The sequence below is a fragment of the Barbus barbus genome (genome assembly GCF_936440315.1).
Source record: "Barbus barbus genome assembly, chromosome: 4".
NCBI lineage: Eukaryota > Metazoa > Chordata > Actinopteri > Cypriniformes > Cyprinidae > Barbus > Barbus barbus.
In genome coordinates, this window is record NC_136732.1 from 5738733 (window position 1) to 5755076 (window position 16344).

The 16344-nt window shown below is 47.1% G+C and overlaps 1 long non-coding RNA gene and 1 pseudogene across 2 annotated transcripts in view; both read right to left on the bottom strand.

The window, feature by feature from the left end:
- The window catches only part of LOC306867355, a 1261287-nt gene that overhangs the window by 934914 nt on the left and 310029 nt on the right, over positions 1-16344 (bottom strand). The window lies entirely within an intron of this gene.
- LOC306866727 (galectin-3-binding protein A-like) lies at positions 1475-12077 on the bottom strand (annotated as a pseudogene). Its single transcript has 5 exons — positions 12013-12077; positions 3164-3363; positions 2956-3087; positions 2618-2879; positions 1475-2507 (listed from the first exon to the last, which is right to left on the bottom strand). The product of its transcript is annotated as a galectin-3-binding protein A-like (transcript).

The following is a 16344-nucleotide window of genomic DNA, read 5'->3' on the forward strand; positions in this document are numbered from 1 at the left end:
AGGACCATATACACATATTCAAATGTCTTTGTGTCAGTTTATCGTTTAAAAGGCCCATTTCGTGTGCGTATCCTGGGTGTTTTAATATTAAAAACCCTACTGCCTCGGTACTTCCGCCTACCTCAACCGTGACCTTTTCCACGTAATTGCGTATTACGTGACGTTACGAACGCGCATCACAGAACAGAGCAAGGCGAGCATTTGTGCTTATAAAACTTAAACTTTTTTTATCTATTTTTGAAATGACCGATCTTTTCGCTAGATAAGACCCTTATTCATCGTCTGGTATTGTTTAAAGCCCTTTGAAGCTGCACTGAAACTGTCATTTGGACCTTGAACCATTTGGGTCCCAATGAAGTCCATTTTATGGAGAAATGTTTTCATCAAAAACCTTAATTTCTTTTCGACTGAAGAAAGAAAGACATGGACATATTGGATGACATGGGGGTGAGTAAATTATCAGCAAAAGTTTTTTTTAAAAGTGAACTAATCCTTTAAGGGCTAATGAATGGTTTATCAGTTTTGATAAATTAATGTTGACTACCAAATTGATGTTGTGTGGTCAGTGTGAGGTGACAATGGCACATACAAACTTTGGTGTAAATATGTCAAAGCTTTGCAGAGATACAGTATCAGACACAGTTTGGCATCATTTCAGTGAATTCATTGAAGCTTTAAACGATAACCATTTTGTGTATCAAAGCGAAATCCACAACTTTTTGCCAGCATGGTCTGAAGATTATAGATTTTGGTGAAAATCAGACCAACAGTCTAGAAGGAGTTTGAAAAAGAAGATTTTCAACATATATCAAAATGGCGTATAGAAAGTTCATCTGACTGGCAAAAGTTAATCAAAAACAGAAAAAGCAGTTTTTCATATCTCCTGACCACTACGTGGCATTGTGCTGAAACTGTGCAGGTAGCCTCAGGTCATGGTTGTTATAACACACACCAAGTTTGGTCTCAATACGCCAAACCGTTTCGGAGATATAGCCTCACATCCATTTTTGTGTGATATCTGAGGGGAAGATAAAAGACATTACTACATCATTTACAGCTAAGGAGTGCTTGATTTAAGGATTGTACTTGCTTTATGAATGTGACCTTAAATATCCTTTCAAAATGACATCACTGCCGCTGTATCTGTTTATGGTTGTGAATTACTAACTGATCATTAAATCAGTTTTGCTGAAGCCTGGACATATTTCATAAACATCTTAACAATTAACACTGACCAGTTAAAGAGGAATCAAACTGACAGAGTTACTGTGAGAAATAGATTTTTATTTTTTTTAAGTGCACTTTTAAGCATTTTTATGGCTAAAATAGTTAAATGAACAGTTTAAATTCACTCAGAGGGAAATCCCTCAAGAATGAATAACATGAATTGTAAAAAGAGACGACTGAATGTAACAGATTGGATTAAATGGGAAATGGCTGTAGCCTAGCTGAAGCCAAATAAAACTCTGTGGCCTCAGATAAACTCAGGACGCACTACAAATCTAAAACAGTAGTCATCAGGACAGGGGTTAGGCAGGCCCATGCTGCTGCTTGCTGGAATCACCGCCATGTCATTTCTGAACTCTTGGACATGAAAGATATTGTTTTCATTCTTACAGCTGAGAATCAACCTGTTGCTGAAGCGAATGCTGCTGGCATACCTGTTCTGATTGCCATCAGCAAGGAAGCGTGCAACAGGAAAAGAACGACATGAAATACCATTGTTAGAGCATTCCTGAGCACTGAGAAAAACCTGGGCTCTCCACTGCACCTTCTGCTCTCTGTAAAGGGCACTAGTGTGTGCAGGAGTGGAGAAGGTTTGCAATCTGTTATTTTGGTCATCATAATCGTAGTCTGGGTGATTGACGGTTGTGTCATTGATAAATACACTCCACTCATCTCCAGTATAGATTCTGGGTAGATACTCATTACTCATGTTATCCATTTTATTCCTGATCTTAGAGAAGGCTAGAGCATTGAACTGAAAACCTTTGAGTACACCATTTAGGTAGAGTTTCTCATGATTCTGATGGAGAGCACTTGCAGAAAATTGTATTTCATACAGTTCATCCACTGAGATCAAGAGGAAGCGAATGTGATTGAGGAGGCCTGTCTGTTGCTCAGAGTTAAGCTCATCACCTTTGTCTTGGATCCATCTCTCCAGAGCTTTAAGAAGTAAAGCTTCATCCTTCACAGTCAGGTCTGAGCGCTGCAGCAGAGCGTCCATCAAGTGAAAAGAGATGCTGTTCCACACTGGAGAGCTTATGAGAAACTCACCGTTCCAGGAGAGATACTGAAGGACGTTCTCCTGCAGAACAAGGTCGCCTGTGCGGACGGCGTACTCGTACATCGATACCTGGGTCTGGAAGGTGTTATCTTGGGGAATGAGTAAAGTGAAGACCTTGCCGACATCCTCCATAAGCTTCTTCACTCCAAAGATAAACGCCAGCTGATGAAGACATTGAGCTGATGTGATGGAAACCTCAATCTGACGTGTGTAGAAATACCTGCTCAAAAACAGTTCAGATATTGTGTCTAACGCCCATATAGAGTCAGTAGAATTCTGACTTCAGTTTAAAGCAACATTCAGCAAAATGAAGTGACTTGAGAAAGTTACCTGAGAAAAGCAGAGACATGAGGATGGCACGTCTGGCTGACATCCACACTGAGGTTTCTGGACTCGTTTGTTAGGTTTACTTCTGGATAAATCATGAGGATCAAACGGTGCACACAAAACGCCAATTCTGCCTCTTCACTGAGATCTCGTACATTAATGCTGAAATCACAACCATCTCCACGGTCAAACAGAAGACCGAGATCATCAGACAAACCCAGACTGTTATCCACAGTGAACTGACGATTGATGGTTATGTTTTTACCTGCAAAGAAAATGTAATAAAAACAGATTAAACAACAGAAATACTTGCAGTGATATCTGGTAGGTGAATGTCATACCAGCCTCACAGACGACTCCAGCATCCTCTTTATGTGTGCAGTCAGTAACAGCCCAGCCGCTGAAGCTGCAATCAGAAAGTGAGCTCTCAGAGCCTTTACACTGCATGTCATCCAGCCAGATTGGACCAGAACCTAAAAATAATAGAATTTGGGTGAAATTGGGTTAAGACCAATGTGTATCAATCAAACTGTGCTGAGGAGTTCATACCTTCTCCATAAGTTCCTCCTGTTATGGCTGATATGGCTCCAGGAAAACTCATCTGACGACACACCACTTGCGCTTCGGCCAGATCCCATCCGTCGTCACAAACTGAACCCCACTGTCCATCATGATAAACCTCCACACGCCCAGATGAAGCCAGACCTCCCACAAGTCTCACGCTGCCCTCCTGTGTTGGCTGTTTCCGTCTGTCATCTTCAGCAAATAACAGAAGGTAAAAAAAAAACTGCTCAGAAAAGGTTTTAAAGAGGACGGTGGAAGCAAAATTCACTTTTATGTTGTTTGCATATAAAATTCGCAAGCTCTCGATTCCATTCTTGGTTCGATTCTCGATTTTTTTTTTATTGCATTCCGTGAATATAATTTTAATACAAATGCTATTGCTATTTTTGAAACATGAACAGCAAACATTAATTTGATTTTGATTTGATTTGATTAACTTTATTAATCCCAAAAGGAAATTCACGTCACAGCAGCTCATCAGAAAAAAAGATAAAAAGGAAAAAATACTTCATAATGCAATATTTCATACAGCCCTTTGTTTCAAGCATCATAATACACTCTACACTATATTATAAATACAATTTAAAATAATCCATCAGTCATCTAATATGACATCGATTATATAAGCTAATGGCTGTTGGTAAAAATTACTTTTTATATCGTTCTTTATGGCATCGGGGCTGAATTAATCTTGAGCTAAAAGTGCTCACACATGCTTGAACTGTTCCATGAAGAGGATGACAATCTAGTTTCATTATACTGACCAGTTTATCAGTCATTCTATCCTGTGCAATCACATCTGTTACGGGGTTGACGAGACGTGAGACATGCGGATCCATATGCGAGGCTTTATTACAAAACATGGTCAGAAACAGGCAGGGTCAGACATCGGCAAACAGGTATGGTGGAGGCAAGACAGAGCAATCCGTGGAGCAAGCGTGGGTCAACGATCAGCGAACAATATCCAAAGGGGCAAGGCAGAGAGATAATCCAGAGACGAGAGCAATAATCCAAACAGGGAGCGAACAGAGTCCAAACGGCAGAGGCAAAGGGGTAAATCCAGTAAACAAAGGCAGGGTCAGACACGGCAAGATAAACAAGGCAAGACAAGACAAGACTAAGGCTCTGTAAAGTAGCTATCGCTTGGGGAGTGATAAATGCTAAACAATTACAGGAACAAAACAGAAACACGGAATGGCACGGTAAAGCAGCTAGCGCTAGGAGAGCACTATACGCAGGTCAATACTCGGCCCTGAGCAAGAGCAAGTCCCAGGCTTATATGGTGTGTTGGTGATTGTGAAATGGTGATCAGGTGTGGGCGAAATAGTGAACAGCTGTGCAAGTCGTCAGTGCAATGGATTATGGGAAATGGAGTCCAATGTGCTGTGTAGTGTGAAAAGTCCATGTGGTGAACGGGTGACCCCTGGTGGCGAGTTAATGGAAGAGCATGGCCAGGATTCGTGACATAGCCCCCCCCCCAAGGAGTGGCTTCCAGACGCTCTTATATAGTCCAGGAGGGCGGTGGAGCGGAGGCGGAACAGGGGGAGGGACGGAGGGCCAGGTCCATGAGGAAGTGGGAAGACCGGGGACTGAGGCAGAACCGGCAGAGCAGGACACCCAGGCGGAGCAGACGGACCAGGAGCCCACCAGGGCGGAGTAGATGACCACCAGACCCGAGCAGAAGACCCCCACGGCGGAGCAGACGACCACCAGACCCGAGCAAGAGCCCACCATGGCGGAGTAGACAGACCAGGAGCCCACCAGACCGGAGTAGAAGACCACCACGGCGGAGCAGACGACCACCAGACCCGAGCAGAAGACCACCATGGCGGGGCAGAGGACCACCAGACCTGAGCAGAAGACCCCCGCCAGGAAGCAGACTGGGCAGGAAACCATGGCAGAGTCTGAGATCTGGGGGAAACAGAGACAGACAACACAGGGAGAGCAGAGACAGACAATACAGGGAGAGCATTCATGATCTCAGGGGGCGTGGCAGGGCAGGACGAGGATTCATAGACTGCGTTTTTGGCCGTGACAGGACAAGGCGTGAGCTCACAGACGGCATCTTTAGCCGTGACAAGACAGGGCGAGAGCTCACAGACGGCCTCTTTAGCCGTGACAGGACAGGGCGAGAGCTCACAGACGGCCTCTTTAGCCGTGACAGGACAGGGCGAGAGCTCACAGACGGCCTCTTCGGCTGTGACAGGACAGACAGTGAGTTCAGGGGCGGCCTTCATGACCGTGACAGGGCAGACAGTGAGTTCAGAAACGGTCTCCATGGCCGTGACAGGGCAGACAGTGAGTTCAGGAACGGCCTCCATGGCCGTGACAGGGCAGACAGTGAGTTCAGGAACGGCCTCCATGGCCGTGACGGGGCAGACAGTGAGTTCAGGAACGGCCTCCATGGCCGTGACGGGGCAGACAGTGAGTTCAAGAACGGCCTCCGTGGCCGTGACAGGGCAGACCGTTAGTTCAGGAACGGCCTCCATGGCCATGACAGGGCAGACCATGAGGTCAGGAACGGCTTCCGTGGCCGTGACAAGGCAGACAGTGAGTACAGGAACGGCCTCCGTGGCCGTGACAGGGCAAACAGCGAGTTCAGGAACGGGTGCCACCACTTCGGGAGGTTCTGCAGCGGAAGCCGCCACCTCTGGAGGCACTGGAGCAGACTCGTGGACAGGAGAGGCCTCAGGAGCACAGTGTGCAGCCCACACACTCAAAATGGCAACCGCCATAACGGGAAGTACCGAGGTCAGGGGAACAGTCTCTGTAACAGACAGGGTTGAGGCCCTGGGAATGCCAGCTACTCGCACTGACATCAGTGGTGGGTCCATCACACTGGATATCAGAACTCGAAGGACTGACATTGAATCTGTGGTAACAGCCTCTGGCAGTTTGGCGGAGGCGTGAAGAGACTCTGGCTGAGGAGCTGAGGCGTGACGTGACTCTGGCTGGGCAGGCATGACGTGAGTGGACTCTGGCTTGACAGCGGAGGCGACGTGAGCGGACTCTGGCTTGACAGCGGAGGCGACGTGAGCGGACTCTGGCTTGACAGCGGAGGCGACGTGAGCGGACTCTGGCTTGACAGCGGAGGCGACGTGAGCGGACTCTGGCTTGACAGCGGAGGCGACGTGAGCGGACTCTGGCTTGACAGCGGAGGCGACGTGAGCGGACTCTGGCTTGACAGCGGAGGCGACGTGAGCGGACTCTGGCTTGACAGCGGAGGCGACGTGAGCGGACTCTGGCTTGACAGCGGAGGCGACGTGAGCGGACTCTGGCTTGACAGCGGAGGCGACGTGAGCGGACTCTGGCTTGACAGCGGAGGCGACGTGAGCGGACTCTGGCTTGACAGCGGAGGCGACGTGAGCGGACTCTGGCTTGACAGCGGAGGCGACGTGAGCGGACTCTGGCTTGACAGCGGAGGCGACGTGAGCGGACTCTGGCTTGACAGCGGAGGCGACGTGAGCGGACTCTGGCTTGACAGCGGAGGCGACGTGAGCGGACTCTGGCTTGACAGCGGAGGCGACGTGAGCGGACTCTGGCTTGACAGCGGAGGCGACGTGAGCGGACTCTGGCTTGACAGCGGAGGCGACGTGAGCGGACTCTGGCTTGACAGCGGAGGCGACGTGAGCGGACTCTGGCTTGACAGCGGAGGCGACGTGAGCGGACTCTGGCTTGACAGCGGAGGCGACGTGAGCGGACTCTGGCTTGACAGCGGAGGCGACGTGAGCGGACTCTGGCTTGACAGCGGAGGCGACGTGAGCGGACTCTGGCTTGACAGCGGAGGCGACGTGAGCGGACTCTGGCTTGACAGCGGAGGCGACGTGAGCGGACTCTGGCTTGACAGCGGAGGCGACGTGAGCGGACTCTGGCTTGACAGCGGAGGCGACGTGAGCGGACTCTGGCTTGACAGCGGAGGCGACGTGAGCGGACTCTGGCTTGACAGCGGAGGCGACGTGAGCGGACTCTGGCTTGACAGCGGAGGCGACGTGAGCGGACTCTGGCTTGACAGCGGAGGCGACGTGAGCGGACTCTGGCTTGACAGCGGAGGCGACGTGAGCGGACTCTGGCTTGACAGCGGAGGCGACGTGAGCGGACTCTGGCTTGACAGCGGAGGCGACGTGAGCGGACTCTGGCTTGACAGCGGAGGCGACGTGAGCGGACTCTGGCTTGACAGCGGAGGCGACGTGAGCGGACTCTGGCTTGACAGCGGAGGCGACGTGAGCGGACTCTGGCTTGACAGCGGAGGCGACGTGAGCGGACTCTGGCTTGACAGCGGAGGCGACGTGAGCGGACTCTGGCTTGACAGCGGAGGCGACGTGAGCGGACTCTGGCTTGACAGCGGAGGCGACGTGAGCGGACTCTGGCTTGACAGCGGAGGCGACGTGAGCGGACTCTGGCTTGACAGCGGAGGCGACGTGAGCGGACTCTGGCTTGACAGCGGAGGCGACGTGAGCGGACTCTGGCTTGACAGCGGAGGCGACGTGAGCGGACTCTGGCTTGACAGCGGAGGCGACGTGAGCGGACTCTGGCTTGACAGCGGAGGCGACGTGAGCGGACTCTGGCTTGACAGCGGAGGCGACGTGAGCGGACTCTGGCTTGACAGCGGAGGCGACGTGAGCGGACTCTGGCTTGACAGCGGAGGCGACGTGAGCGGACTCTGGCTTGACAGCGGAGGCGACGTGAGCGGACTCTGGCTTGACAGCGGAGGCGACGTGAGCGGACTCTGGCTTGACAGCGGAGGCGACGTGAGCGGACTCTGGCTTGACAGCGGAGGCGACGTGAGCGGACTCTGGCTTGACAGCGGAGGCGACGTGAGCGGACTCTGGCTTGACAGCGGAGGCGACGTGAGCGGACTCTGGCTTGACAGCGGAGGCGACGTGAGCGGACTCTGGCTTGACAGCGGAGGCGACGTGAGCGGACTCTGGCTTGACAGCGGAGGCGACGTGAGCGGACTCTGGCTTGACAGCGGAGGCGACGTGAGCGGACTCTGGCTTGACAGCGGAGGCGACGTGAGCGGACTCTGGCTTGACAGCGGAGGCGACGTGAGCGGACTCTGGCTTGACAGCGGAGGCGACGTGAGCGGACTCTGGCTTGACAGCGGAGGCGACGTGAGCGGACTCTGGCTTGACAGCGGAGGCGACGTGAGCGGACTCTGGCTTGACAGCGGAGGCGACGTGAGCGGACTCTGGCTTGACAGCGGAGGCGACGTGAGCGGACTCTGGCTTGACAGCGGAGGCGACGTGAGCGGACTCTGGCTTGACAGCGGAGGCGACGTGAGCGGACTCTGGCTTGACAGCGGAGGCGACGTGAGCGGACTCTGGCTTGACAGCGGAGGCGACGTGAGCGGACTCTGGCTTGACAGCGGAGGCGACGTGAGCGGACTCTGGCTTGACAGCGGAGGCGACGTGAGCGGACTCTGGCTTGACAGCGGAGGCGACGTGAGCGGACTCTGGCTTGACAGCGGAGGCGACGTGAGCGGACTCTGGCTTGACAGCGGAGGCGACGTGAGCGGACTCTGGCTTGACAGCGGAGGCGACGTGAGCGGACTCTGGCTTGACAGCGGAGGCGACGTGAGCGGACTCTGGCTTGACAGCGGAGGCGACGTGAGCGGACTCTGGCTTGACAGCGGAGGCGACGTGAGCGGACTCTGGCTTGACAGCGGAGGCGACGTGAGCGGACTCTGGCTTGACAGCGGAGGCGACGTGAGCGGACTCTGGCTTGACAGCGGAGGCGACGTGAGCGGACTCTGGCTTGACAGCGGAGGCGACGTGAGCGGACTCTGGCTTGACAGCGGAGGCGACGTGAGCGGACTCTGGCTTGACAGCGGAGGCGACGTGAGCGGACTCTGGCTTGACAGCGGAGGCGACGTGAGCGGACTCTGGCTTGACAGCGGAGGCGACGTGAGCGGACTCTGGCTTGACAGCGGAGGCGACGTGAGCGGACTCTGGCTTGACAGCGGAGGCGACGTGAGCGGACTCTGGCTTGACAGCGGAGGCGACGTGAGCGGACTCTGGCTTGACAGCGGAGGCGACGTGAGCGGACTCTGGCTTGACAGCGGAGGCGACGTGAGCGGACTCTGGCTTGACAGCGGAGGCGACGTGAGCGGACTCTGGCTTGACAGCGACGACGTGAGCGGACTCTGGCTTGACAGCGACGACGTGAGCGGACTCTGGCTTGACAGCGACGACGTGAGCGGACTCTGGCTTGACAGCGACGACGTGAGCGGACTCTGGCTTGACAGCGACGACGTGAAGGGGTGCTGTTGCTGCCGCCATTTTGTGAGTGAGTGCGGTGTCGCGTTCCTCCGCGACACCCACAGTAAAAGAAGAGCCCACACACAGCAAAGCATAGTCCATAAATTGACTGAGTGACGCACGGGGACCCTCACGGATTAACTGAGATTTGAGCGGCTGATTAATGCCCTCACAAAAAAAGTCTATTAGTGCATAGTCCGGCAGATCAGAAAAATAGGCGAGGTCTAAGTACTCCTGTATGTATTCCTCGAGCGGTCTCAAACCCTGCTCGAGGGTTAACAACAGTCGTGCAGTGTCCATACCTGGCCAATGTCCTCTGGAAAAGCCGCTGGATCCTTGTGTGGCCGAGTATTCTGTTACGGGGTTGACGAGACGTGAGACATGCGGATCCATATGCGAGGCTTTATTACAAAACATGGTCAGAAACAGGCAGGGTCAGACATCGGCAAACAGGTATGGTGGAGGCAAGACAGAGCAATCCGTGGAGCAAGCGTGGGTCAACGATCAGCGAACAATATCCAAAGGGGCAAGGCAGAGAGATAATCCAGAGACGAGAGCAATAATCCAAACAGGGAGCGAACAGAGTCCAAACGGCAGAGGCAAAGGGGTAAATCCAGTAAACAAAGGCAGGGTCAGACACGGCAAGATAAACAAGGCAAGACAAGACAAGACTAAGGCTCTGTAAAGTAGCTATCGCTTGGGGAGTGATAAATGCTAAACAATTACAGGAACAAAACAGAAACACGGAATGGCACGGTAAAGCAGCTAGCGCTAGGAGAGCACTATACGCAGGTCAATACTCGGCCCTGAGCAAGAGCAAGTCCCAGGCTTATATGGTGTGTTGGTGATTGTGAAATGGTGATCAGGTGTGGGCGAAATAGTGAACAGCTGTGCAAGTCGTCAGTGCAATGGATTATGGGAAATGGAGTCCAATGTGCTGTGTAGTGTGAAAAGTCCATGTGGTGAACGGGTGACCCCTGGTGGCGAGTTAATGGAAGAGCATGGCCAGGATTCGTGACAACATCAATAGTGGGCAACTCGCAACCCACAACAGAACCTGCCTTTTTTATCAACTTATTGAGTTTATTCTTCTCCTTCTCTAGCAATCCCCCTCCCCAGCAGGTGACAGCATACAAGATCACAGATGACACCACAGAATCATAAAAAGTCTTCAACAGTGCCTGACACACTCCAAAGGATCTCAGTCGCCTTAATAAATGAATGCGACTCTGACCCTTCTTATAAACCTGTACTGTATTGTCAGACCAATCAAGCTTGTTATTATTCAAATATACACCCAATTACTTATATGACGTGACAATCTCAATTTCAGACTCTTGAATATTCACTGGCACCACTTTGTGAGGATATCTACTAAAATCAACCACAATTTCCTTGGTCTTACTAGCGTTAAGCCTAAGACCATTCGTTTTACACCAGTATACAAAACTCTTTAAAAGCTCCCTTTATTCACTCTCATCATGCTCATTTATACAGCCAACAATTGCAGAATCATCTGAAAATCTGAAGTATAAAAAGTAAATAAAAACGGAGCTAAAACCGTTCCTTGGGGAACACCAGTGCTACTCATAACTACTTGGGACACACAGTTATGCATCCTTACATACTGTGGTAAATTAATAAAAATAAATTAAGAGCAGGCCTGTATTTTAAACCTATTATTGTTTTGTATAGAGTCTTTTTTAAACAATATTAGGGCCCTATAAAATATTCTTCTTCATTTTTCTGGTAATCAGATAATGGCATATAACATTAATTTGTAGTATTACTACAGCATTTCACCTGAGCATTGCAAATCATGCATATGGCTTTGTTCTTGATTCTTGTCAACAATATCTCTGCCATGATAAGCCCTGAATGAATGACAGGCTTTCTGTTGTAACATAGCGCAAGGTAAATAAGAGGGTGACATCTAGTGGAGAAAACTAATGATAAGATTCAATATTACTGGATGAATCCTAATTTTTCAACGAATCTCTTCAATAAATGATTCAATGACATACATTTGTTAACGGTCACTTTACGCCACCTAATAGTGAAAATGCAATCGACACACGTTATTTGAAGCGCCAGTTACTTTCAAAAGGGGATTTGCTCTATTTTGATCGCTGCCATACACATCAATGTTTATCTCTGAACTATAAACTTTCATCCCAATATTTCTGTGATAACATGAATGACTGTAAGACAAAAATAATACTGTGTAGCTGAAAAGACTATTTGTCTACCCTAACAGAGCTGTTTTTGACAAGGTTAAAAGGGTGTTGTTTACCACAACTGTTGAGGAATTTTAGCCAAAGTATGTTTCAGAAATGAAGACCCTGAAGAATCATACCAACATCTGATGTCCCCTTTAAAGCAGTCAATAAAATTTGTTTAACTTCAGATAACTGTGAAACTGTTGCTACAACAGACATATTTGGTTGTAAAATTCCAATAGACAACTGAATAGATTTAACATAAAAAAACTTATGCAATATATATATTTTTTATGAAACTCTTTCCAATACAAATACCACAAACAATGTATTTTAAATTGAAAAAGCAAAGGTTTACTAACCAAACAGGGTCCGATGTTGAGCTGAAACATGAAGAAACAGCAGAGACCACAGAAGGTACATGATTTTTTTTTCTTGCTGGAAACAGCAGAGGCCACACAGCTGAATTAGTAAGAATTCACATTTCCTTTAAATAATAACCAAATCAGGCCAACTATCCAACTGGAAGCTCAGATCAAACACTGTGTAATCAGATTTAAGGGTTACCAAAATGTTTATTTCACAAGCATGCTAAATTGAAGACGTTTCATTACTGTAACATGCATTTAAACAAGAACTGTCTGTCAGCATATCTCGGCTATGATTAGTGTAAGAAACATACATTTTTCAGTTTTCCCACAAACTTTGCTGTTTTTTGCCGTTGGTTCTGCTTCAAGACCCTCTTCATGCAAACACACACGGGAAGAACGAGACACACAGTGGTTTTCTTCAATGTCCTCCTCCTTCACAGTTTATAAATTCTTCTTGTTATGCATATTCATTGATTTAAGAACAAAGACTTTCAGAATTGATTGGATAAACAAATGATCAGATTATCATAAGGCCTCCTACTTCAGTTTAGCATTTGTGTAGATGGTTCTACTTCTTTCCAAGGCCACATTTTTCAGGATGAAAAACATAAGGGAGGATGAACACCGCAAACTATTTGTACTATTGTGCACGTACACAGGAAACATGACTTTATAATAGAACATTATGACCAACAAGCCAAAAATATACGTGAACGTGATGGAGGGGGAATTTTGTATCAAGTTATCTGAGGCTCTTAATATCCTTACAGTTATGCAAGTAAGTCCAGACAATCTAAATTCACACAACACAGAAAGTAAGAGATGAGTTAATTTCATTCATTAACCTGTATGACATACTGTATGTGTGAATTTACTATCTAGCTACTAGTTAGAAAAAACTCTACTTTTGTTCTACTCACATTCTGCATTTACAATTACTAGCTAACATTCACTAGTCTGTTTGGTAAAATGTGTTTCACTAATACAGTGTCTATATATGGTCAATAAAGTGATCTTATTTAAAGTTTCAGATTAACAGTTTCCATATATTAATGCAATGCATGTTACAAGGTGAGTTAGATATCAGTAATACATATCAAGCTCATGCAGTAAAAATACTGTAAAGTAAGATAAACCATATTGCTGAAAAAAAATTAAAACCATCACAGAATTTGCAATGGTTTTACTGGTTATTATGGGAATTTTATTGATTTTAATGGAAACTGTAATGATCCCTGTGGGTCTCTACAGGCAATATGTTGCCTTCTGTTGGTGGCTTGTTAAAGCCTCTCAATCCTAATGGAAGATGTCCAAAAACATATTACAGGAAACTATTTGTATTTATGGTTTGTAATGTTTGCAATGTTATTTGAAAGTGGAAACCATTAGAATTTCTGTAATGGTTTCTATTGGCTTTGTTTTAGTGGAAACAGATAGGCCTATATTTAATGCAGTGAAAATATAATTGACTCACCACATCACTGACATTTTAAAAAGGAAATGTGTAAATCTTACTGTATTCTTCAAGTTGTATCCTTCAAATACAGTGGTATTTTTCATAATGTTGTGGAGATGCCTACACACAACATCAACCTCTGTGCAGCTGCAGTTGTACAGTTAACTATTATCATTGGACATATTAAAACCGGACAATGGAGCACTTGACCACCGAATCCAGCAGTGTCCACCATAAGTGTGCATCATTGATCATTGTTTTCGCTAAATGTTTATATTTTCTCATAACATGAGATCTGCAGTTTAGTTTAAATATGTATTATTGTGCACCTCTAGCACTCCTCGCTGTCATTAGAACATAGCCACAGGAAAAGTGATCAAGCGCCTCCACTATAAACTCATTTTTGTTTAACTTCTGCATAATGAGTCATTTCAGTGCTTATCTCCATTAATGAGAGTAAATGTGTATATCGAAATGAAAACAGGTTAAATTCTAGTTTACTTCATAACTTTTCTCACTCCAATAAAAAGTGTGCATACGCAGTCAAGAACATCTGTACGGTGCGCACATATTTACGCCAACATTTTTATTTTTTAATAAATCCAGATAGGTGCATGGAATGCCCATTTCTATGCCCATTTTGTGCATACGCAACCTTTATACACAAGGCCCCAGCTGCAACTGAGTAATTAAAGCCATTTTAGCATAATAGCAGTTGAAATGGCTGAAAAATCATAAATACAACCACTGATAACGATTTAATGGCTTATCACTTTTGACCAATAGGTAACGCTGTTTTCAAATCGATGTGGTGTGTTCTGTGTGAGGTGTCAATGGCACACACAAAGTTTGGTGTCAATATGTCAAAGCTTTGCAGAGATACAGCCTCAGTGTCATTTTGGCATCATGCCTCAACTTTGTAGAGGCGCTATACGAAAATGGGTTCGCCTATCGCCACAAAATCCATAACTTTTTGCCAGCATGGTCTGAAGAGGATCAAATTTGGTGAAAATCTGGACAACGGTCTAGGAGGTAGGACTGTGCACAGATCTTTTGAGGGGCATGTACTGAAACTGAAAAACGGCCATTTACAATCACTCCGATAGCACTTGAAGGCAGCATGAAGCGTGCTCTGGCTCAGAACATAAAGTGCAATGTGAGGTCAGCCCCCGCTGACAATCGCGCTCGGGCTCGGTTCAAGGCCACCGTGCCTAGTGTTAGTACATCCTTAAAGCACTGTGGCTCAAGGCCAGCCATTTTCACTGTCGTGATGGATGATAGCATTCCATCCAAAGCCAAACTATTCCTAGTTTTGGTTTTGATAGTGGAGAGCACTATCTGCATCTGCATTCAAGTGGGGAAGCCACAGTGTTTTAAGTGGGAGCCCCTACCCCTTTTATCAAGACATTAAAATGTGCAACAAACACAACACAAAACACCATTCATAAACTGATAAATGTGTTCTCTTTCTCGCTCTTACGCACATACACAGCTTGTCATACATGCTCAGGGCAAGTTCTTCAATCATACTTTATGTGTACAGTATGTACATTGAGCACTGCTTTTCAATTGGTTCATTTGGGGCCTTTTTATTTTTAATACATTTACATAATACATATTATTTTATAACATCTCTAGTCTTTAGTTAGTTTCTATATCTGTTGTTTAAATTGTTACTTGCTGCTAAGAGGGATTTTCTTGTTTTGTACCTATTTCTACTTTTAATCTTTCGTTGCAATTTGTATTTTTGATTGCACTTGTTTGTAATTAGAATAATAGCCATAGGCTAAGAAGTAGCTTTTGTTATTTATACTTGCTCCCTTCCAGCACTTAAGTGCGAACTTTAGTATTGATTTGAGCAATCACCCTGCTACAGGCTTTTTGGTGTGCTAATCAGAAGGCGGCGACAGCTGTTTTCACTGAAGTATCGTTTGGCTGTGCATTTATTTGTTATTTGTCAGTTAACCCAGAAGCATCAGTGGAAGTGTTCAGCCTCGTCATGTAAAGACCTACGAGTATAAATACCTGCAACTTTAATTGAGCAACGATACCGGCAATGCACTTAAGTATTTTGTTTATCTTCCCTTTACACCAGGGGTCATTAAACTCTGCAGGAACTCTGGCCCCTCCAGGACCGAACTTGCTGACGCCTGCTTTACACACTCTCCTTTTTGTCCTCTTTTGTCCACCTCTATCATGTTTTTCCAGTAAATCAGGGTTGTCTCTCAACAATGCTCAAACATCACAGGCAGACAGCAACGCAATCTTGCAAACCTGCATGCTACTGTCACGATCTCTAGCTGGAGTGCCTATGTGCTCTACTAGAGGACACCTCATCCTGTACCCTTTACCATTCACCCCATTTCCCATAACTGCCCTTTGCCTGGTCTCATCATCAGTTCACAGCTGTCTCACATTAGAAGGACTATAAAAGATGCACACTCAAACACTTCACTGGTGATTGTTAGCCTGTAATGTTTTCCTGGTTCCTGTGTTTATCCGTGTTTCCTTGCCTTGTTTTCGTGTTTTGATCTTGGACTGTTCATCTGTTTTATTATCGTTTGCTGCCTGCCCTGACCTTTGCCTGTTTTTTGGATTACGCTTTTTCCTGTGCCTAGGAAATTACTGTTTGTTGGTATTTGGACTCCCTTTCCTTTACCTCCCTGTTTCTCCTTTCCTCTCTCTCACATGTTTCCTGCTGCCATCGGTCTTCTCTCTCTCTGGATTCTCTTTTTTGTCTTCCTTCTCCATTTCTCTCCATCTTCTTTCTACCCTTTTAGCTGCTTCCCGTTCTCTCTCCACTTTCCTTTCTTCCATCTCTCTCATCAAAAGAAAAATATATTTATATTTACGGACATCTGGA